Source organism: Papaver somniferum, chromosome 9 (genome assembly GCF_003573695.1).
Source record: "Papaver somniferum cultivar HN1 chromosome 9, ASM357369v1, whole genome shotgun sequence".
In the NCBI taxonomy this organism is placed as follows: domain Eukaryota; kingdom Viridiplantae; phylum Streptophyta; class Magnoliopsida; order Ranunculales; family Papaveraceae; genus Papaver; species Papaver somniferum.
This window is the reverse complement of record NC_039366.1, coordinates 152,923,351-152,947,187: the sequence shown is the minus strand read 5'-3', so window position 1 is coordinate 152,947,187 and position 23,837 is coordinate 152,923,351. Positions and strand designations below refer to the sequence as shown.

Below are 23,837 nucleotides of genomic sequence, written 5' to 3'. Positions count from 1 at the left end.
GTATGGAAACAGGTATCAGATATGGAATAATTGACGCATATTTTTAATGCTTGGAGACTATGAACATTTTTTTACTGAAAATGGGCGCATATCAAAAGTGGATCTTATATTGCTAACGAAAAATTATTCAAACCCGATTCAGTTGGAATGGTGAAGGACTATTCTTTAGGACAGTATATCGTCCACTGATTAAATCTGTGAACACAAAGATCTGGTATCATCTGAGTATTCACAAATAATGCGCGCAGACTCATGACAATACAGTAAATAAGCTGCGCCTGAGGGGAATGGATAGGTTATGTCGAATCCTTGACTCGGAGTTCTAATACTCTTCCTCGTCTCATCAACTACAATCATTGTTCTTGTCTCATACAATAAGATAAATAGTGGATGAAATATAAAATGTACGAACATGATATACCATAAGTATCGAATTGAACATATAAAGTATAAATGCATGAATATAGATGAAACGATTAACTTATATGATTCATCACTCAGATCTCTGTCTATGGGATTGGGTTTTTCATTATATGTATGAAGGTTACAGAAATAGTCGAATGACTTTGAGACCAATATAAGCCTGCGTAGCACGAGGAACTTCACTTACACTATCTCTATATCTCTGTCTCTGTCTCTCTCCTATTCTCCTCTCAATGTTTTTTGGCCCCCTCTTCACTTGGGAGGGAGGGGTATTTATAGGGAGGTTACGTGGGGTCCACTTCTGAAGCCCGTTATAACCTTATCCTCTTGTGTTTTGTGCCACTCACGCAGAAGTCTTCGTGTTCTCGTCTGTATCTGCGTGTTTTGTCTGGATACGTAGTATTATCTGCGCTTCCAATACAGGCTGACTGACACGTATGTTGTTTGAGGGTATTTAATGCGGGTAGTTGAGATGTCTGTCCGTGGTAGAAAGCTGTCCTATGCCCCTGTCTTGTCTGCGTCAGTCTGACTATCCCCAGTCGTAAATCTTAGATCTTTCTGGGGATAGGATAAAGTGACTCTTGGGTTATCCTCCAGTGCTTCGCAGTGTTCTAGTGTTTCTGTCTCCTCGATCCTCTACCGTTGGATCTGGTGGGTGGCGACGCTATCTTGACAAGGCGCGTCTCTTGGATGTCCACGTGTGATATCATACCTTGATGCTCTCAGATGCATGTCCTCAACATGTGTCACTGTGGACACGTGGCGGAAGATGAAATGTGTACCTACAATTTGCCCCTTTTCATCCTACTGGGCGGTTAGTCGAAGTGGGAAGAAAAAACGTGTTACTCTCTTCATCTTCTCTTTATTATTTTCCTAGATTTTAGGGCACGTTCCCCACTATTTGCAATAACTTCTTCTTGGGTAGTGGGGCGGTTTTATTTCTCTTTGTATATATATATGAGAAGGAATATGAAAATTCCCTAGTCATAAATTTCATTCCTTCTCTTTCATTAGACCTTTTATTTTTTGTTCTCTTCTTTTGTTTCCTTGTTATTAATTGTTGTTGTTTCTACTGTTGTTTTTGTCTTTGTTGATGCTGCTATTGTTGTTCCTTAAAGCTTTCTGCTGCTGTTGTTGTTGTTCCTCGAAGCTTTCTGCTGCTGCTGTTGTTCGTCGAGGCTTTTTTCACGACCCTGATTTTTCCTTTATAGGTAAGTGGTTCTACTGTGTTTGATTATCTTTTGATGAAAAATATATTCGTTTTCTGTTGTTGCTATATGTGTTTGTGATGAAGAACATATATATAGATGTGTGTATGATTCCCCTTGTTCGTCATTACAAACAATAATGATATCTTCCTTCGTGCATGCTTGCCCCTATTTGTTATTTCCCCTTTTTATTTAGGTTTTGTTCTTATTTTCCATCTGGTTCATGATTATGAAGAACTGGATGAAATTGGGTTTTTTTATTTTCGTTTTGTCTCCGCGGAAATCTGAAACTTGTTTGTGTACTACGCAGACATGGCTGACCGTCCGCGGGTTTCTTATCAAACTCCACCGCATAGTCCGCGTAGATCTCCTCCGCGTAGGGATCCTGATGTTTCTCCGCCTGGTGGAGGTTTGTCTAAATCTTCCCAAGGTGATGCCCCCGTTCATAGGGTTTCGTCTTCTTCTGGTCAGAGGCACTTATCTTCTAAGAGGGGTGAGTCGCATATAGGGAATACGCAGAAGGGGGACCGGTCAAAAGAGGCTTCTGGCTCCCGGTATGTTGTTTCTCGTCCCTTAGTTAATCCGCGTGATGATCCTAAGAGAATGCGGGATGTCCTACCTCTTCGGTCAGTGGCGCCTCCTTCCGCGTCTCATCAACATCCTCTACCTCCCCCTACAGTGTCTCAACCCAAGGGGAGGTCTTCGAAAGGAGTGGTTTCGAGGACTGATGTATCTAAGGTTCATCCTAAGAGGAAAGCTTCCGAGAGAAACCCTTCGAAGGGTTCTGCGCCTGATCCCGTGGAGGAGGAAGATATTTCTCAGGAAATACGTAGTGTCGTTGTTGGGGAGAAGAAAGTGACCTTCAAACATATTGATCTGGAGGTTTTCAAGGAAAAGCATGGTCTTCATCTATTCGATGTTCGTTTTTACGCTGCTGATGATGATATTACTTATGAGATGATATCGACATATAAGTTTGATGAATTTCATCTGCTGACCACGGTGGGGGCCTTTGAAGCGGGTCTTATGTTTCCTTTGTACAAGTCTGGGGATTCTTTTTATTATGATGTGCTGGCTGGTCGAGAGGGTTCTTCGAAGAACACACACTGTCGCTCTATTTCCCAACTTCATGGGAATTATCTTCGTGCACTGAGGGAGTGTTATCTTCGGAGCAAAGCAGAGATAATGATGACTCTTTATGTTCCCAATACTGAGGAAAGGGAGTGGTATACGCCTGAGAATTTTAACAAGTCTTTCGGTGACTATGTTAACAGTAGGAATCGTAAACCGTGGAGTGTGAGTCTTCGGAATATTGCCGCTCCTCGTGGTGAGATCCGCCTTCTGAGTGAAGTAAGTAGTGCTAAGGTGAAGTACGTCCCGGGTACAGAGAATTATACTAACAAACTGGTGTTTCCTACTTGTGAGCGGATCAAGTGTGATCATGACTATGAATGGCACGCAACTGTTATTGAGGTTGTTGGTCCCTGGGCTTGGGGGTGGGTTCCAGGTCCGCAAGGATGGCGTCCTACCGCAGATAGCCAGATACGTGCGGCTCCTCCTGCTCGTTATGGGAATTTCCGTCCTTGGCATTTGAATTTTGAGGGCATGAATTTCCAATATGCCCTCGATGTTGTTGATGGAGATGACGAAGAGAGTTCCGATGCTGATCTTCAGGCGAAGAATGTTGCGGTTGTCAAGGTAAGATTTCCATATGCCTTGTCCTTTAGTTGAGGCAGTTTTAATTCTTTTCAAAGTCAGGGATTTTTATTCTTGTGCCTTGTCTTTTTAGGCGACGAAGAAGAGGAGGATGAATCCCAAGCAGTCCACCACCGCAACAATCGAGGAGACGGGGGTTTATGAAGAAGTTAACAATCATGTGGCTGAGCTTAGAGAGGATGAAGATATGTCTGACATGGAAGAGCGTACTGATACATCCCTTCCAGGTCATGACGATGAAGAATTTGTTGAAGGGAATACTACCGCTAGTGGCAGCGGTATTGGTGGTGAAATTAATCCCGCAGGTTGTCATGACGCTGGTGCTGAAGCTAATCCTGCGGGTTGTAGTGATGCTGGTGATGGTAACACTGGCCTTGGTGATGAGGGTGTTGGTGGTGAAATTCCTACTATGTCTTTGGAGTTTTCCTTTGGTCGGATTTATTCTGCGGAGGATAGTTTTGACATAAACGCTGCCCTGGGCCTGGCTTCTGAGTTCAACCTGCTTTCCCCAAACGATGATTGGGATGTGCTTGGTAACTCTAACAAGGCGGACGGAAAGGGAAAGGGAGTCGTAGATACTAGTGATGTTCCAGAGGGGAGCGGTGCTAGAGACCTTCCAGATTTGGATGCGGGAGTAGCCTCGAACTCTTTGGGTGCTAAATTTACGGACATGGGTAAGGCCTCGGTTGGGTCTTCTGGAGATGATTTTCCTCAGTCACTGATCCTTGAGGGTGATGATGCCATATTAGCTTGGTTTAAAAAGAAGAACTTGATGTTCATACCCAATCCATCTCCTGTGGTGGAGGGTGAGAAGAAATATGATGCCTATACCCGTAAGATGATGCAATTGTCTCCCGAGGACCAGGTTGCAGAAGCGTGGGATAAGAATCTTCGGGCCTTGGAGGCTGCTCTAGTAGTCGACGCTCCCTCGACTGTTGCTGATATGATGGCGTTGGCTGATGGGTATCAGTATGGATTTCCCCAACAGCGGATGTTAGAGGTGAGTTCTCTTATCATTTTGCCTGGTATCAATTTTTAGCAATTTTTAGAGTCAGGGTGTTGTAATCTTCTGATTCGCAGATGATGAGGAGTGAGCATTGCAATCACATGTTGTACCAGTTTTTTAAGGCCAAATCCCTTAAGTTGGAGGCTAAGCTTCGTCTTCGGGAAGAGGAGCTTACTGCGGCTGTGGCTAAGACTGTCATTGCTGATAGGGATAGGGATATATGTGAGTTGAAGAGTCTCCTCAAGGCTAAGGAGCAACAAGGCAAGGAGGAGGAGAAGCTTCTCTTGGATCTTGCTATGGCTCGTAGTGAGTTGGAGGAGGCCAAGAAGAATTCTTCGGCTGTTACAGGTTTGATTATCTGTTCTCTTCCTTGCTGTTGTCCTTTACTGTAATTAGTGTTCTGTCTGAGTCTCCCTCCCCCACCCTATCTTCAGTGGGTGGAGTTACTGAGTTAGTATGGCTTCGGAAAGAGCGGCAGCGTCAGAAATCTCGCATCGCAGAGTTGGTAGAGAAGATAAAGAGCGAGGCTGATAAGTGGAATGCTCGTGCCGATGAACATAATGTTGTGGCAGAGGAGTGGCGGGTCATACGAGTCCAAATGATTGATATGCAAAAAAAATATAACAATGATAGTCGTTTGTTTAATGGAACGTTGTTGTGGACGCGTGATAATCTTCGTGAATCCCGAGAACAGTTCTCATCATTGGAAGCTAAAATCAACCTCTTGGAAAAAGAATTGCATCAAGCTCGTTCTTCTCAGTCTTCTGATGTTAAAGATTACATTCATCGTCTTGCTAGGGAGATAGATGACGCTAGGGATGAGGCTGGTGCTCTTAGCAAAAATTTAGCTGCGTCTAGGGCTGATGTGGTACGCCAAGCTGAGTCTGAGAGAAATCTTGAAGTAAATATGTATCTGCTCAACAAGGGTCTGGATGGTTTAAACAATGAGGTCAACCATCTTCGTCACTTGGATTCAATGAAACAGGTAGAATTAGATGCGAGTCAGTACGCCCTTTCAACCCTTCAAGCGGATTATAAGAAGTTGTCAGATGAGTGTGATTTTCTTGATGAAGCCCGTGATGCTGTTGTTAACGAATATGAAATAGCTTCAGCGAGAGTCGAAGGTATATGCTTATATTATCGAGTGTGATTCTGTAATTTCCTGGACCTAACCATCTGCATTTTTCTTTTCCTTGCAGAGCTCCAGGGACAGCTTCGCACTGCAAATGAAGAGCTTGCGGAGGCTCAATCTCAATTAGTGCATCAGGAAAGTCAGATTAATTATCATAAAGGTTTAGCTACAGAAAGGGACGAGGCTGCCCAAGCCGCTACGAAGGAAGTGAGTCGCCTTTCCTCGTTGTTGTCAAAGGCTGAGATGATGAATATTGTTATTGCATACAAGGCTCGGTGTCAACTAGAGGAAGAGACTAACAAAATTCTAGATAGCATCGAGTATGATCTTAAGACCGAGCATGGCCTTATCAAGAGTTATCCGCGTCGTGAGAAACCCCCGCCCCCTACATCTGGTTATTCAGGGCCTTCCTCGGGTGGGAGCGTACCTTCAACGCAGAAGGGGAAGATTGCTAAACCTGCTGGTGGGGTTGAACCATCCAAGTAGATTTTTGTAGAGAGTTGATCTTTGTTGATTATGAGGCCTCGTGAGATTCCTTTTGTATTTTCTTGTTTCCGCGTATCATTGGCAAGCCTGTAATCAACTTTTAATGAATTGATCATTGTTTTAACTTTTATCTGTGTTGTCCGACGTTTTTTTTTTTTTTTTTTAAATTGTTATGGTTAATTTGGAATATAACTAAATGTAATCAGGGATAGCGAAGTGTTTGAGTGCGAACCCGAAGAGATGTGTATCTTCGTGAACGTCTTGAGACCTGTCACCCCGCTGGCTAATCCTGGGCCAGCAGATTCCCGGACGGTGGGGGTCGGGGAAGCGTTCTAGGATATGAGTTGTTTGGAATGTACGTTCATTTCGTCAACCCGTTGCCATAAGATTGGTTGGGTATCTCTTTCTGCTGGATGCCTTCCCCATGGTCCTACACTTATGACGCTGATAGGGGAGTCCCGAGAGATTGTAGGTGACTACTTTCCCCAAGTAAAATAGAACAACAATTAACACCAGTGTTTACGTGGTTCGACAGCAGAGTGTCTACGTCCACGGGTGAAAGAGGGTTAAAGTGTCTATTCAGTTTGTTGAGTTGCATTTAGAAGAATTCCATTGATAGAACCTCTGAGGTAGTAAATAGTAAAAAATAGGAGGATGAAGTATTGACGCGGAGGCTGTATTTACAGGTGTAGGGTTCTCGTGAGGTGTTATATTTACACGCAGTCGTCTTGTTACTATGTTGCTCCATGTATTGTGACTATTTTTTGCCAAAAGTTTGCTTGATTGATAGGTTGAGGTTTGCTATTCCTCTCTCAGAGATAGAAACATGTCGATCGCAAGCGTCGTTTTCTTCTTCTGGCGCTCTTCACGCAGATGCAGGTCTGCGTTGCCCTCTACGGGTAGTATGGCTTTAGATATTTTGCATTCCATGGGTGTTTGAGGATCTCCCCTTTTAGGTTGCGCAGATAATAAGACCCATTTCCTGCAACATCATGTATGACGAAGGGTCCCCCCCCATATTGGTGCTAATTTGCCCCACTTCTTTTCTCGTTGGTATTGGGGAATGGTCCTCAGCACATACTGCCCTTCTACGAAATTTCTAAGCTTAACCCTCTTATTATACTCCCTTGCTAGTTTCCTTTGATAGTTTTCCATTTTTTGTAGTGCTGCCTCCCTCCTCTCTTCTAGATCATCCAACCTTTCCAACATCATGTCCGCTGTGAGGTTCTTCTCCCATGCTTCAGTCTTCGTAGTTAGCATGATTATTTCTGTTGGGATAATATCTTCGGCTCCATAGGTGAGTAAGAATGGGTATTCTCCCGTGGATGATCTTCGAGTTGTCCTATAAGCCCACAAAACGTTGTGTAGTTGCTCACACCAACGCTTCTTGTATTCGTCCAACTGCTTTTTGAGGATGAGTGCGAGGGTTTTGTTTGTGGCTTCTGCTTGACCATTGATTTGAGGGTAAATTGGTGTTGACTTGTTCTTTCGAATTTTGAAAGTATCGAAGAGTAAGTCGATGTTTTTTCCCTGGAATTGCTTGCCATTGTCAGATACAATCTCAGCTGGTATGCCAAACCTGCAAATTATGTTTTGAAAAATGAATGTGAAGACATATGCGTCTCGAATCCTTGCCAGGGTTTTAGCCTCTACCCATTTGCTGAAATAGTCCGTGGCCACTATCAAGAATCTTCTCTTCCTGATCCTTCGATTAGGGGACCCACGATGTCTATGCCCCATTTTGAGAATGGCCAAGGGCTGTCTACTGGGTTCAACATTGTTGCGGGTGCGTGGAATTTTTTGGCGAAACGCTGGCATTCTTCGCATCTTCGTGACATTCTTGCAGCGTCTCGTATCATTGTTGGCCAGTAATATCCTTGAGTTTTCCCCTTATCTGCTAGAGATCTCATTCCGCTGTGATTGCTTGCGTCGCCGCGGTGTATGTCTTTCAAAATTAAATGTCCTTCGGATCTGGATAGGCAACGTAATAATGGTCCGAGAAAAGATTTTTTGTAAAAAATTTCTTTTCTCAGATCATATCTTCCTTCCTTTGACTGTATTTTTCTGGCTTGCTTTAGATCCGAGGGTAGTATTCTTTCTTTTAGGAAAAGATGAATCTCAGATCTCCAATCCTCTTCTTTGTTGAAGTCTTCATCTTGATCTGCCTTAGCCATGATGTCGTCTTCTTGGAAATCATCCGCGATGAATTCTCCCACGTCATCATATGCAATATCTTCTTCTGTGTGGTTCCTCTGTTGTGCAGCGCAGAGTTCTTGAATATCAATTGAAGGCTCGTAAATCCTGGTTACTTTGATTGCTTTGACGTCCTCGTTTCTGAGCATCGACGATATGTAGTCCAGGGCATCCGCGTGCCTGAGTTCCTTCCTTGACAGGTGTCGGAATTTGATGTTTGGGATTTGTGATGCCAGTGTTTGCACCAATTCCATGTATGCTGACAATGTTCTGTCATAAACATTATATTGCAACCCTATTTGTCGAATGACCAGCTGTGAATCGCTTGTCAGACGCACGTCAGTTATGCTCATTTCTATTATCAACTGAAGGGCATGCACCACTGCTTCATATTCAACTATATTGTTGGTATGCCCCTTGAATTCTAACCTGAAAGCATGTATGATCTTGTCTCTTGTTGGGGTGGTGATTATGATTCCTATCCCCGCCCCTTCTTTATTTTTCGACCCATCTACGAAGACTTCCCATTGCCTAGGATTTTTTGGTTCCAAGATGTCTATAGGGTCTTTACCTTCGTCAATTTCTGGTAGTCCTGCTGCCTTTCGTCCTTCGATGATGACTTCTTCGCAGTTATCCAATGGTAAGTCTGCTAGGAAATCTGCTAATACTTGTGACTTCCGAGAGTGTTGTAGCTCATGGATGATATTGAATTGATCTAGGTGAGTATTCCATTTTGCAATTCTGCCTACTTTTCCTGCGTTTTTAAGGACTGCTTCTAGCGGAGCTTTGCATGGGACGCAGACGTAGTGAGTCAAAAAGTAAGTTCTGAGTTTCAGGGTTGCCCATACTAATGCCAAGATGAGCTGCTCGATCTTCGTGTAGTTCCTTTCTGCTGCGTTCAGAGTCTTGCTGATGTAATGATGGGCTGCTCTATCTTTGTGTTGGTTTTAACCAATACCGCGCTGACTGCATCTTCTGTTGCTGTTATGTATAGTGCCAACACTTCATCAGGGTCTGGTTTTTGTAATATAGGGATCTCAGCCAGGTATTCTTTGATATTTCGAAAAGCTTCCTCGCGCTCTGCCGTCCATTCGAATTTGCTTCCTTTTTTTAGAATGTTAAAAAAGTGCTTACATATATCCGAGGACCTGGATATGAACCTCCCCAGCGCAGCCAGCGAACCATTGAGTTTCTGAACCTCTTTTAAATTCTTTGGGGATGGAATTCTTATGATGGCTTCAATTTTAGCGGGATCGACTTCAATGCCCCTCTTCGTCACCAAATATCCGAGGAACTTTCCAGAAGTGACACTAAAAGTGCACTTCTCTGGGTTTACCTTCATGTTATGCACTCTTATTGCTTAGAAAATATCTTTTAGGTCTTGGTGATGATCTTTGCGCAACTTGCTTTTAACGAGCATATCATCCACATATACTTCCAGCGTACTTCCAATCCATGGTTTGAAAATTGCATCCACCATTCTTTGGTATGTTGCCCCTGCGTTTCGCAGTCCAAAGGGCATTCTTACATAGAAATAGAGGTCGTGTGGTGTATAGAATGATGTATGTTGCTGATCTTCTTCTACTAGGAATAATTGATTGTATCCAGAGTATCCATCCATGAATGAAATTTCTTCGTATCCTTCAACTGCCTCGACAAGTTAGTCAATGCTTGGCAGTGGATAGCTATCTTTAGGGCAAGCCTTATTGAGGTTGGTGAAGTCGATGCATATCCTTACTCCGCCATTTTTCTTCGGTACGATGACCATGTTAGAGATCCATGTTGGGTACTTAACTTCTTTAATGAATCCTGCGTCCAGTAGTTTGCGGAGTTCCACTTCAACTGCTCGATGGTATTCTGGAGCTACTTTGCGCACCTTCTTCCTAAAAGGGGGGGTACCTGGTTTTATTCGAAGTTCGTGATGAACTAACTTTGGGTCAATTCCCGGCATGTCCCCCAATTTCCAAGCAAAGATGTCCGCGTATTCCTTTAGAAGTTTGATTAGAGAGGCTTCTCTTTCTTCATTCATCAAGGTGCCTATTCTGATAATGTTCGGGTTTCCCTCAGTACCTATGTTGACTTCTTTAGCTGCTTCGACAGGTGTAAACGTGGGTTTTGGTTCCCCCAAGAGAGGAACATTATTTGATTGTTATTTGGTGGGCTCTCCGTCTTCTTTTGTCGCAGAGGTGCTGGCTTCTGCGCTGCCAGTGGTGCTTATGTTCAGAAGGCTTTTTCCGGAGATTTCTTCCATATATGTATCTATGGTTATTTCCTTATTTTTGTCTCTTCGGGACTGGTGCTTTTCTTCCCGCTCATTATTGATCTGATTCTGTAAGGTCTGACATTCCCGCGCAGTTACTTGGTCTCCTTTAATTTCCATGACTCCCTGGGGTGTTGGGAATCTGAGACATTGATGGTAGGTTGCCGCTACTCCCTTGAGCTTGTGAACCCATCTTCTTCCGATGATGGCGTTGTAAGGTGAATGTGCATCTACGACGCTGAATCGAGTGTCCACTTTCATGGGCCCTGCGTCTACTTGTAAGACAATGTCCCCTAGGGGCTTTGTAGCTGCGCCGTTGAATCCGTAGATGGTGTAGTAAGACGACAACAGTTGCTCGTCGTTGAGTTCCATACGTTTGAACGTGTCATAGAACAGGACGTTGACTGAGCTTCCTCCATCGATGAGAATTTTCTTGACATTGCACCCTGCTATTGGGAGTGTGAGGACTAGAGGATCATTATGGTCTTCCATGTCTTCTTCCACATCGTCTGCATCGAAAGTCATGGGCGCGTCCATCCATTGTTCGTGCTCGTTTACCTCTTTCCCATCGATCTTATAATGCTCACAATAATCTTCGAATTGTTTTCTCAATCTCTTCCCAATCTGGGCGGTTAGGGATGGTCCTTGAATCTCTGAACATGAAATCGTGTTGAGGGTGCGGTTGCCTTCTGGTAATTGAACCTGCTTGCCTCTCTTGGTTCTATCTTCGTTATCAATCTTCCGTATATATTGCTTCAGGTCTCCTGCGTCGATTAGTTTTTGAATCATTATCTTGAGATTTTTGCACTTTTCTGTTTGATGACCGTTGAAACAGTGGTATTCACAGTATTCCTTGGATTTTTATGATCTAGGAGGCTGCTTTCCCTTGGACCATGGCCAATCGAAGTTCTCCCTCCCTTTGATCTCTCTCAGGATGCGCGAATAACTGGTATTCAGCTTGGTATAGATTTGATCTTCAAATTTTCGATCACCTCTTCGTCTATCATCCCTTTGTTCTTTCCTTTCTTCGTTGGGACGTTCTTCTGTGTTCCTCTTTTGGACCCGCTGGATTGATCCACGGAATTTGTGCGTGTGGGACGTTGAGTATGAGCTCTGGGATTTTCACGCTGAATTTCTTCTAACCTTGCATGCTTTTCTATGATTATCCGGAGATCTCCTTCGGTGGTAGGGATGGTTCCGTGGATCTCGACAAATAAAGGACTCATCCTGTCCATCCCCTATTTGTAGCAGTTGATACTAACCACGGGATCTACGTTGCCAATAGCTTGGCAAATCTTGTGCCATCTATTAGTATATTCTCTGATGGTCTCTTTGTATTTCATCTCCAGCGAGAATAGTTTGTCCATGCCTATATTGACAACCTTGTTGTACATGTATGTTGCTAGAAATTTTTCCGTGAGTTGGTCGTAGGAGTCGACGGAGTTTGATGGAAAGTTATCAAACCATGACAACGCGGACCCTTTTAAACTTGATGGGAAGTATCTGCACAGTATGGAGTCTTCGTTATCCCAGCGGGCCATCATTCGATTATAATATCGAAGATGAACCGCAGGATCAGTTGATCTGTCATAGCAATCGAAAGCAGGAACCGAACACTTATGCGGTATGGAAGCCCTGGCCAACTGTGGTGTCAGCGGGGTAGTGTTTGCTTCCTTCATCACTTGCTCTAGCCTTCCGCCTCCCTGCCTAGTATTTAGCTCCTTGATTTCTGTCAGCATCTCAGCACGCAGACTTTCCATTGCGATCTGGTGTTCCTCATGAATGGTAGATTTTGCTCGTGGGAAGGTGGTACCGTCGTAGTAGTCCGAGTTCTCGGGATTGTAATCAGGGTCTGATCTTTGGCTTCTCCTTGCTACTCTTCGATTCAATGGAAGTGGGTTGTTTGCGATCACCTTTCTTCTATCTTGATTAGGTGCTACAGCCTTAGAGTTGGCTTCGTCGCGTTGGTTTTCTACCTCTGCGCTATGAATGATTCTTTCCTTTAGTGTCTGGTTCTCTTGTGCTAATATCGCCACAGCATCTGTGTATGCCTTCTGGTTCTTCCTTAATTCTGTCAGCTCGGCCATCATCTGAACGGAATGATTTGACCCTTGATTTGGTGTTCTTGTCCGCAATGCCTCATCAGCGGCTATGGTTTGTTCCTCATCCACGATCTGTATTACTGGTTCTGGTGGGTCTAACTGTGCACCTTGCCCTCGACGGTTGTTGTGAGGGTTGGCCTGCTATTAGAAGCGGTTGTTTGGCTGGAAAGGGTATGTTCTGTTTGTTGGTTAAGGGCATCCCATAGAGGGGTTGTTTTATTCCTGACTCTGCCACGACTTCCTGATGTTCCTATAGTTGAGCATTGGTTACTCTGGGAGCTCCAACTTTGGATCCGCCATCTCTTGAAGCTCCTGCTTTGGCTGCCGCGACATTTACTGCGTTTGCTGCGATGATGTTGGCATTGATGGGGGCCATGATTTCTGCATTATCATGCGCCCTATACGTTGCCTTTAGCTTTTCACCTCTCTGATTACTCCTAGTTACCACTGGGGTTGTCCTTGGCATCTCTTTTGAAGGAGCTTTAGCCTTCCTGACATCTTTGCTTCTCTCCATCTTTTAATATTTTCCTGAAAGAGAGAGAAAAAATCACGAAGATAATGGGCCCCACGTGATATCTATTAGCGTTTTGAGTCCTCAAAGGTGTAAAATCTTGAAAATACTTAAGGCGTCCATCTATGTAGATGACCGCAGATCTGTTCGAAGTTTTGATTTTCAAAGACCTAAAAACTTAGAAATGCATGAAGAACCAGATCTACTTAGATAAACGCGGATCTGTTCATAATTTTTATTTTCAAAGACGTGAAAACTTATAAAATGCATGAAGAATCAGATCTACTTAGATAAACGCGGATCTGTTAAAAATTTTGGTTTTTGAAATCATGAACGAAAAAAACCGTAGTGTTCCATACATCGTTATTTTCAGAAAACGAAGCCTGAAACAAGTCACTGGAGAAGATAAATATTTTACCGGGATGAAGGTCCCTGTTTCTAGCGCCAGATTGTGAACACAAAGATCTGGTATCATCTGAGTATTCACAAATAATGCACGCAGAATCATGACAATACAGTAAATAAGCTGCGCCTGAGGGGAATCGATAGGTTATATCGAATCCTTGACTCAGAGTTCTAATACTCTTCCTCGTCTCATCAACTACAATCATTGTTCTTGGCTCATACAATAAGATAAATAGTGGATGAAATATAAAATGTACGAACATGATATACCATAAATATTGAATTGAACATATAAAGTATAAATGCATGAATAATGAAACGATTAACTTATATGATTCATCACTCAGATCTCTGTCTACGGGATTGGATTTTTCATTATATGTATGAAGGTTACAGAAATAGTCGAATGACTTTGAGACCAATATAAGCCTGCGTAGCAGGAGGAACTTCACTTACACTTTCTCTATCTCTCTGTCTCTCTCCTATTCTCCTCTCAATGTTTTTCGGCCCCCTATTCACTTGGGAGAGAGGGGTATTTATAGGGAGGTTACGTGGGGTCCACTTCTGAAGCCCGTTATAACCTTATCCTCTTGTGTTTTGTGTCACTCACGCAGAAGTTTTCGTGTTCTCGGCCGCATCTGTGTGTTATGTCTGGATACGCAGTATTATCTGCGCTTCCAATACAGGATGACTGACACGTATGTTGTTTGAGGGTATTTAATGCGGGTAGTTGAGATGTCTGTCCGCGGTAGACAGCTGTCCTCTGCCCCTGTCTTGTCTGCGTCAGTCTGACTATCCTCAGCCGTAGATCTTAGATCTTTCTGGGGATAGGATAAAGTGACTTTTGGGTTATCCTCCAGTGCTTCGCAGTATTCTAGTATTTCTGTCTCCTCGATCCTCTACCGTTGGATCTGGTGGGTGGCGACGCTATCTTGACAAGGCGCGTCTCTTGGCTGTCCACGTGTGATATCATATCTTGACGCTCTCAGCCGCATGTCCTCCACGTGTGTCTTTGTGGACACGTGACGGAAGATGAAATGTGTACCTACAAAATCCATAGCATCGTGCAAGACACAGAATTCCTAAAAAGTTCAAGCACGAAAAAAAATAAACTTGTAGTCTATCCCTACTAATTGTACACCGGGATTCATGTTGCATCCCTAATTGTATAGAGAGAAGGTTAAATGTGTATATCTATTTTCGTAATTGGTTGGAATATATAATAGAATCATGCTTGTTTAATGCCGTCGTGAAAATTATTCAAATAATAACGTGAAAGAGAACTCATTCTTTTCTTGATCAGTCCTACTAGAGTCAGGCTTAGTTTGGTAGTGCTACGGCTTTAATAAAAGCACTTTTCTGTTGTGCGTTGTTGTGCTATGCTGTGAGAAAAAAAGTAGTTAAACGTTTTTTTGTTGTGCGTTGCTTTTCAGATTCAACCATTGTTGTTGTGTCAAATGACAAAAACAGACATATCTCTGAAAATAGTTTTATTCAATTTTATTGGGTATAAAAATAATTACTTTTTTTACGATTAAATATAAATATATTAAATATTAAATTTACTAATTGTTACTAGTATTATGATTGTTAAAAAAAATATTTTACTTAACCACTTATATATATATAATTTTCAAACAAAAAATTAAACCAAATAAGTAATTATTCAATATTTGTTTTTATTTTTATTTTTGACAAATTAAATGAAATGGTATCATAAAATAGTTTGAAAATAGATTATAATAATATTTAAAGAATAAAATATAAGAAATAAAAAATTAATTATATATATATTTAAGGGTAATTTTTTTCATTCACAAAATAAAATAGGGACAAAAAGGATAAATCAAACATTAAATTTTGTTGGGACCAAAACTTATGCTTTTGTAGCTTTTAAAAGCTCCTCATCCCCAGCTTTTAAAAATTGAGGAATTTGAGAAGTGCTTTGGGGAAAAAGCACTTTGATTTTTTTTTTTACCAAACACCAATTGCAAAAATTATTAACATATATAGGTTTTGAAAGTGCTTTTGGAAAAATAAAAGCATTATCAAATCCAGCCTCAGTTTTCCTAAAGGTTATTTAGCGGTCGGTAGGGCTGCACATACTCCGGTACGGCCCGGTTCTCCTATGGAACCGGTCCCTGTACCTGGTGTTGCCGGTACTGAAATTTGAGTACTGATACTTGTACTTGTACCTGGTGTTGTACCGGTACTCCGGTACCGGGTTTTTTACCTGAAAAGAAACAATTCAAAATACTAAAAATAACGTTTCCAATTTTCCATAAGTTCAATGTTTCATAAGTTCATAATACTAAAAACAGTTCATTTTGTTACATATTTTCAATTTTCATAAGTTCATAATACTAATTAGATTATTCTAAGTACTTAAACAGCTAAACTGCATTGCTTTGTTCAGCTGAACCAAAGCACCATTTCCTCACCAACTCATCCATCCAGTCATCAAAGCACCACTTCTTCACTGCATTGCTTCTGTTAAGCTGAGCCACTACCTGCAACTACCAACTCCTTATGTACCTTCCTGCCTGCAACAAAAACCATATATATACCATTCAGTTTTATCCCCACAATACATACTCATCATCCCCACATCAACAACTTCAAAAATGCATCATTTCTTAAGAGATTGCAATCAGTACCACTTTCATATGCATACAAAGAAAGTTGTTTCTACTCCTATGTATAGTTATTGTGTCCTGTCTCGAACAAAGTTTTCAAGAATAAATTTAAGGAAGTTGTTACATAAGAAAACAACCTTAAAAAAAGACTACACAGAAAGCTACCAACCTTGCTGTTGGGATTTTATGGATTGAGATAAACAGGGAAATAGTATCGGACTATTGGAAGTTGGAGAGAATTTGGAAAGAGCTTTTGAGCCGGAAAACATCCTACTGCCGTTGGATTAAGCGGTGTCTATGAGTTTGTACTAGACTAGAAGACTTGGGTCTCCATCTGATTCGAAATTCTAGGGAGGAGGGAGCTGTAAAAGAAGACCTAAAAGCAAAAATAGATGAATACCATACCCCTCTCACGCCTGTTTGCAGTACTCAAATTATTGATGTATCACTTAGTTGACTGTAACACAACAAAAGAGCGAGGAAGAAGACGGTTTTGTTAGGGGTAAACTCGTCAAACTAATTTTATTTAAAAAGAAACAGAAAAAAGAAATATAATTTGGTCAACCGAAGTATTTAACAGTCAATCGTTGGTTAAGGTACCAACCGATAAAATTTTAAATATTGGGTACCAAAGTTAGGTGTTGGAAATTTGATGAGTACCAAACGTTAAATAACCCTTTTCCTAACCTGCAGAAGTCAATTATAATTATTTATTACTAATGATTTTTGTTAGAGGGAGAGCAAAAATGAATCCGAGAAGAGCGCAAATCGTAGTTGACTCACAAATCCTGACCTGTTCAATGTATTTTAAAAATTTGGACCTAATTAGCCTCACTAAATACACCTAATACCTCACAAAATTAACACCCTCCCTAACTCTACCTCTACCATCACCTCCACCACCGAGCCATGAACAACAGGAACATGGTATTATTTTTTCTTCTAATGTTTATGATCTATAAAAACTTAATTAATTTATTAAAGAACAATTAACCCGACAATACTCTTTTTTTGTTCAAAGTCTAAACTACTTCCATTATAAACTAGTAAATCACCGGTATATTGTTTTGTTGGGATCTAATTCAAAATCGAATGATTTAGATCTTCGTAATTCAACCTTCAAGAACATATGCTTCTCTAACTTTCCCTGGTTGATCCAGTCATTCCCGGGTTGATTGTTATTTTGCTAGTTATACTTAGGGAAATGGATCATTCACTGTTCTTCTTCGTCTTCTAAATTCAAAATTGACATGAATGGGTTAAGATACATGGTCGTCAAAAGCTATATTGTAATTTCCTGCTGGTAGAATCGCTAGGTTTCAAAAGATACATGAATTTTGTTGATTTGTTCTACCTGAAATGGGTATCTAAATTAGCAGTAATTGTTTCTCATCTCTTTTGTTTTATGTTTTTGAGTTGGAGTTGGTGTGTTTGAGTCGTTTGATAAAGTTCCGAGGTGGAGTTGACGACGATCTACTGGTGGTGCAATTGAGTTTTATGGGTGTAAGTTATTGTGGCAATTGGATGTATTAAGTTGGGTAATTTTGTCCGAGTTAGGGTAATATACTGAATAGGTTTTGATTGGTGAGTTGACTACGATTTTTGCTCTCCTCTGATTCATTTTTGCTCTCACTTTAATAAAATCATTACTAATACAGTATGAGTTGATGTATGCTAAAAAAAAAATGATGTGTAAATACAGGATAATAAAGAGCTTATCATTACAAGTTACCTGACAAGATCATGTTTCAGTGCGAAAATGCTAGGGAGACCCCGCATTTTTACACCATCACAAATACACCGCCATGTGGCGGCTCACGTGGTAGGGTCCCAGCAAGTTGAATTGATAGTTGGCGATTCCGTAAATAAAAGAAAAATAGTTGGCGATTAAATCAGGGTAGTCTCTCTTAAGTTCTTAACTTGTGTTCTTAATTTTTCCCTTTCTCTAACATTCTCTTTCCACTGCAACTCTTTTTTCTTTCTTCCTCATCGTAACTATCGATTGAACCTTCAGTAACAGACGGAGATGAAGAAGAAAATGGGTTTGATTTTACAGGTTATCCTGATTCTGTCTCAAGTGTTGGAAATTTAAATGATTCCTTTTCACCAAACAGTTCCTCCACCTTTTCAAACTTCAGTTCTTCATCATCTTCTTCTACTATTTCAGTTTCAATTTCATCATCAGTTTGAGGATAATAATCCTAATTTCAATTTCATGTTTTCTTAATTAAATCAACTATAAAATTCAGAGACCGCAACATTAGGGTTTTAGAGTAACAGTAACAAACCCAAATCAAAAAACCAAAAGACAGCAAAATCAAGATTGTTCCTTTAAATAGGTGAAAATTTGGGTCTTGGGTTATCTTGATTTGAAATTATATTAGGTGATCAGAGAATTAAAAGAAATCCATGATTAGTTTTATGAACTAAATGTTACTGCTGCAAGAGAGAGAAATAAGAGACTGAATAAAAAAAAATTGATCGAATGGAGTCCCAAATTAACTTTCAATGCATAAAACCATAATCTTAAAGGTGGATCTTGTTTGATTTGATCTTGATGATGATTATAATAATGGTGGTGTGAGTGGATTGCCAATATTAACAATTACCATCGGTGATAAGAAGGTTAGAAGACCCGAGCTCAGTGATTTAAACCTCTAATGGCTTCTTGTTTTAACCATCATCGATTAGTAACCATATCTAACCTTGCAGATGAGGAACAAAAAGATCAAAGGCACGTTCTCAGTACTCTGTAGTCTGTAGGAAGTAAAGATAAAGAAGACAGGAAAAAAAACGAAAAAACAAAACCTTCTCTCTACCGATTTTATCGCCCTCATTAATTCCTTCTGGGACCCACTGCCACGTTAGCCGCCAAATAGCGGTGTATTTCTGCTGGTGTAAAAATGCGGGGTCCCTCTAGCATTTTCGGTTTCAGTGCATTAGTCCCACAGTACTCCAGGCTTATCTCATCCCCTTTCTCAACCCATACTGTCGCACATGAAAAAGAGGCCAATAATGCAGTTGCTATTTCAAATTCTGTGGATATTAGCTACACTTAAAATACACACATTCTGCGCAGGTAAAAAGTATAAACAACAAGAAAACAAATTTTAGAATTAGAATGAGTGTATGTATTTGCACAGGTAAAAGTTTAAATAAAAAGAAACAAAAACAATTGATAAAATTGATATATGAGTGTATATCTTCGGCAATAACTTAATGAATCGAAATTGATAGTTTACAATCTTAACTTAATAAATCAAAAATTGATACTCTAGAATCTTAACTTAATGACTCGAAACACAATTCTCTTGAATCAAATGCTATTTTTTTTTAATCAAAATCAAGCTCCACCTCCGAATTGAAAGACATACATAAAAATTTCGATGAAAAATTATTGAATCAATATTAATCTAAACATTCTAAAACAGAAAAGCAGATTGAATCAAATAAATGAAACAGAAGAAGATGAAACATACCTAAAAACTTCAATGAAATCTTCTCTCAATCGAATTGAAACAGGAAATATTAGTGAAAATCTTCTCTCAATCGAGTTGAATCGGTAGAACTTTAATACGAGTATGCATTAAGTTATTCATTAACTTACGATATTCATTAAATAAGCCGACCATTAGCATTTTTTCTTCCAAAACTCTCAGGAATATGTTCGACCTATTATAAAACTTCCAAATAAGCCGAACCATGAACTAGAAAATAGGCAGAAAGTTACAAAATGGAGGTTCGACGACTAACTTAAAACATTACAGCTAGCCGAACTGTTCTTCATTTTTACAGAAACAGGTGGGTTCGGCTGATAAATATAAGCCGATCATATTCCTGGTTCGCCGTACCATGGTGTAAAAATTTAAACTTTTCATGATTTCAAGCCATTTCCGGATCATTATTGTACTTGATATGTATTTTCCTAAATCTTTTAGATGAAAAATGACCCTCCTCATCCATTGAACCAAGATACAAATTTTTTTCTCAAACTCATCCTCTCCTTCTCAACAAAAACCTAACTTTTATTTTCCTCCTCAAAAATTTTCATCTACACAAATTTTAATAATTAAATTATCTTAATCACTAATGAAGATTGTTAATCACTAATCAAGATCATTAACCACTAATCAAAATTATTAAAACTAATACTAAAAGGACAGATTTGTCATTACTAAAAATATTTGGTTAAGGGACTTTCGATTTTACTATTTCCAACCCGTTTTTATATTTATCTAGTATGCCCAGAAATTTTTACCTATGCCCTAAAACAGGGTTCGTGAAGAAACGGTCAAACACTTAATTCCCCCATTTTTATTTTTATTTTTGTTAATGGACAGCGGCTACAACCAGCTGGCTCATACTATTCCATTTTTCACTCTTTTCAATACTCCACCACTTCGTAGTTAACCAACGCAGGAGTTGAGTTTTACAAACCAACAACCCCATTCCATTGGCAGTTTGGCACCTTCTCCAGTACGCTGTCTAATCTATACACAAAAAGCGCGCCACGAACAGTAACAGAAAGATATATAGAGAGGAAAAGAGAAAGTGATACTCGAATAAAAAACCTAAAACCAGAGAGAGAGAGGGCTTAGACTGAAACTCAATGGCGGGTAGAGATATGAAAGCGGACCTTGACTTTGCATTTGAACTACAAGTAGAAGAAGCATTAACTGCTTCCCTTATCGGCGATGAACAAGAGATTGCTCAAAACGCAAGTGATTTTCAAACCCTAGAATTACTGAAACAATTGGAACAAGAAGAGAAAGATAGATTACAATGGGAAACAGAGATCAACAAAATGAAAAACGATCTTAAACGTTTAGTTCATGATCAAAAAGTTGCACAAGAAATTAGTTGTATTCCTAATGATCAATGGGAGGAAACTGGAGATTATTTTGAGAAACCTTTTGGTGAAGCGTCTTCTTCTTCCAGGGATGTCCATGATAATAGTGCACCGTTTAAGCTGTATTTCAAGGGTCTGTTTAGTACTGAAAGAATTGGGGATTCAATTGTTGATATAGCTGGGATAGGTTTTGCTGTCTGTGATCCTCTTGGCAATTCTATTTTGAATGGAGTGAAACCATTGATTGGTGATTGGAAGTCTGATTTTGCTCCTGAAGAGTTGGAATTGAAAGTGGAGGCTAAGGCTTTGATTCAAGGTTTAACTGCTGCTCTTTCATTGGATGTTAAGAGGATCGATTTCTTTTGCGATTACTACCCGCTTTACCAATATGTGAGTACATTTTTGATTTAGTTTACATGTCTTCACTGTTAATGCTTTTAACTTCGGCTGTTCTTTACCCTAAGAATGTGAAACCCTTAAAATGCAGACTAACCCTAAAAATAGCTTTTGATCTTAGGGAGGAAACCCGTGGTCCAATATAAACGGCTATTATTGGATGAATTGGCAAAAGTGATATACTTTGTCTACATTCGTTGATCATGTTACAATAAGATAAATGTTGTCAGCTTCAAGTATACCATGTATTCTTTACTTCTATTTACATTACTTTTTCCAATCAGATCACAATGAGACATCTAGTGAATCAGCAGAACATTGCCACAGTAGTTGATCAGGTGTCTCTGCTTCAAAGAAACTTCATCAGTTGTCGCCCGTTCCTTGTGGCTCGAAAGGATGTTAAATTTGCATTTAAGCTGGCAAGGAATCCATAGATTCACAGATTAACAGGTCAGCTGGATGTAGCACTTCTAGGAGTAAGAAGGAGACGTGCAACATCTGCTTAGAAGATATTTCTGTGGGCCAAATGTTTGCCATCAATAGGTGCTTACATTGCTATTGTTGTTCTTGTATGAAGCAGCATGTGGAAGTCAAGCTACTTAATGGAATGGTGCCCCAATGTCCTCATGATGGCTGTAAAACCACGCTAAATCTTGATAACTGTCGAAATTTTTTGACCACTAAGTTAATTGATATGATGAGCAAACGCATTCAGGAGGATTCTATACCTGTAACCGAGAAAGTTTACTGCCCAAACCCGATGTGCTCTGCGCTGATGTCAAAGATCAATATTCCAAAATTTGCTTATGATCCATCCACCAAGGAATATCTAAGTGGACAGTGTATGAAATGCAATGAATATTTCTGCTTCAAGTGCAAGGCTCCATGGCATTATAACATGAACTGCCGAGCTTATCAGAAAAGTTCCGAGGACGACGCAAAGCTGAAGAATCTTGCAAATATGAAACTTTGGCGCCAATGCAAGAAGTGCAACCACATGATTGAACTGGTTGCAGGTTGCTACCACATCACTTGCAGGTACTTTGTATATATAGGCAAGCTTATCATAACCTGTAGAGGTTTATCTTTTGTGGTATCATGGTTGATTTTATTCAATGCTGCCTTGTTCTGGATGTTTTTTCTTATTCTTTTCATATTCGCTCAAAAAAACACGAAACATTTATGGTGTGACTTCATTTGTATGCCATGTCATATTAGGCAGTACCGTTATGTTCTTGGTTCCTGCTTCTCCCGTACTTCCTGATTTTTTTTGGAATCGTTTTACATAGGCTGGTGGTGATTTAGATATTACCAACTGATTTTACTTATTCTGGTCGAGTAATGTATCATATATTATAGGTAAGTGGTTGTTCTGTTTAATACCTTCTGTATAGTTGAGACATGATATCATGTGTTTGTCTGAAGTATGTTAAACTCGATTTTAGTTGGTTGAGTGCTGATCAATTCCTAGAGTTGAGTTAGGGAGCTGTATGTGTGGAGTCTGCAACTGTCCACTGAGTTTCATATTTCATCTGAAAGGACTTTAAGTTGCCTTATTTACAATGTTGAGTGACCAAGATCAACTAGTTAGGTTTAAATGTTGTCTGCACCTTCACAGGCACATTTAATGTATGGAGACATAACAACAAACTCCATCACGTGCTTAGACTTTTTCAGTTGATAACCATTTATCTACCGAGTTTGAAAGCACTCACCAATAAGTTTCGGGTTGAGGCGGACATCGCTTACAAGGCACTGACTTCGACCATATGGATTTTGTTCTGAGTATGCTATCGACTTAGGACAACAAACACCATTAAGTTATTCATGTGATTTCCTTCTTTTTACTTCATGGGATTCTCTCTTATTTGCAGGTGCGGTCATGAATTTTGCTATACCTGTGGAGCAGCTTGGAAGAATAAAAAAGCGACGTGTACATGCCCAATATGGAATGAAAGGAACCTCATGCATAACCAGCGGGGACCGAACCGGCAGAATAACCCGCAGCAGCAGAACCAGAATCATCAGCAGCGGCGTGGATAAGTGTGGTACTTAGTCTTGGTATGAAGTTTCTAGTTTCGCTGTTTATCCTTGTAAAACTTATATAGGAAGGACCACGACTAGACAGTATGAGTTGTTCCAAAACTTTATTGATTGTATGGATTAAGTAACGGTAACTGCAGTGTTCTGTTATTCTTATAAATCTGAGCAAGGATATTTGAAGGGTTCCAAAACCCTGTTGGTCATCAACCATTAAGTAACCTACCTTGAACAAATGGTATACATGAGTACCGACTACACCACAACTTTGTAATCAGCCAGTATAGTACGATTTTTTCCTGGTCCACTAATGGGTAATAGGATCCAGAGACTGGTGCTGTTTGAGAGCTCAGTTTGTCTGGTTTCCCTAGGCTGTTTAATTAGCACGAATCACACTTTTGGCGACTCAAGATATCCAAGAAATAATTCTGGTCAGATAGGTAACTTGTGTCTGCCGGACTAGTGTCCAGCATT

At 40.3% G+C, this 23,837-nt stretch overlaps 1 pseudogene; it reads left to right on the top strand.

The window, feature by feature from the left end:
* Positions 1 to 20,658: 20,658 nt before the first annotated feature.
* On the top strand, positions 20,659 to 23,531 carry LOC113309478 (annotated as a pseudogene).
* The last annotated feature ends 306 nt before the right edge of the window (positions 23,532 to 23,837 follow it).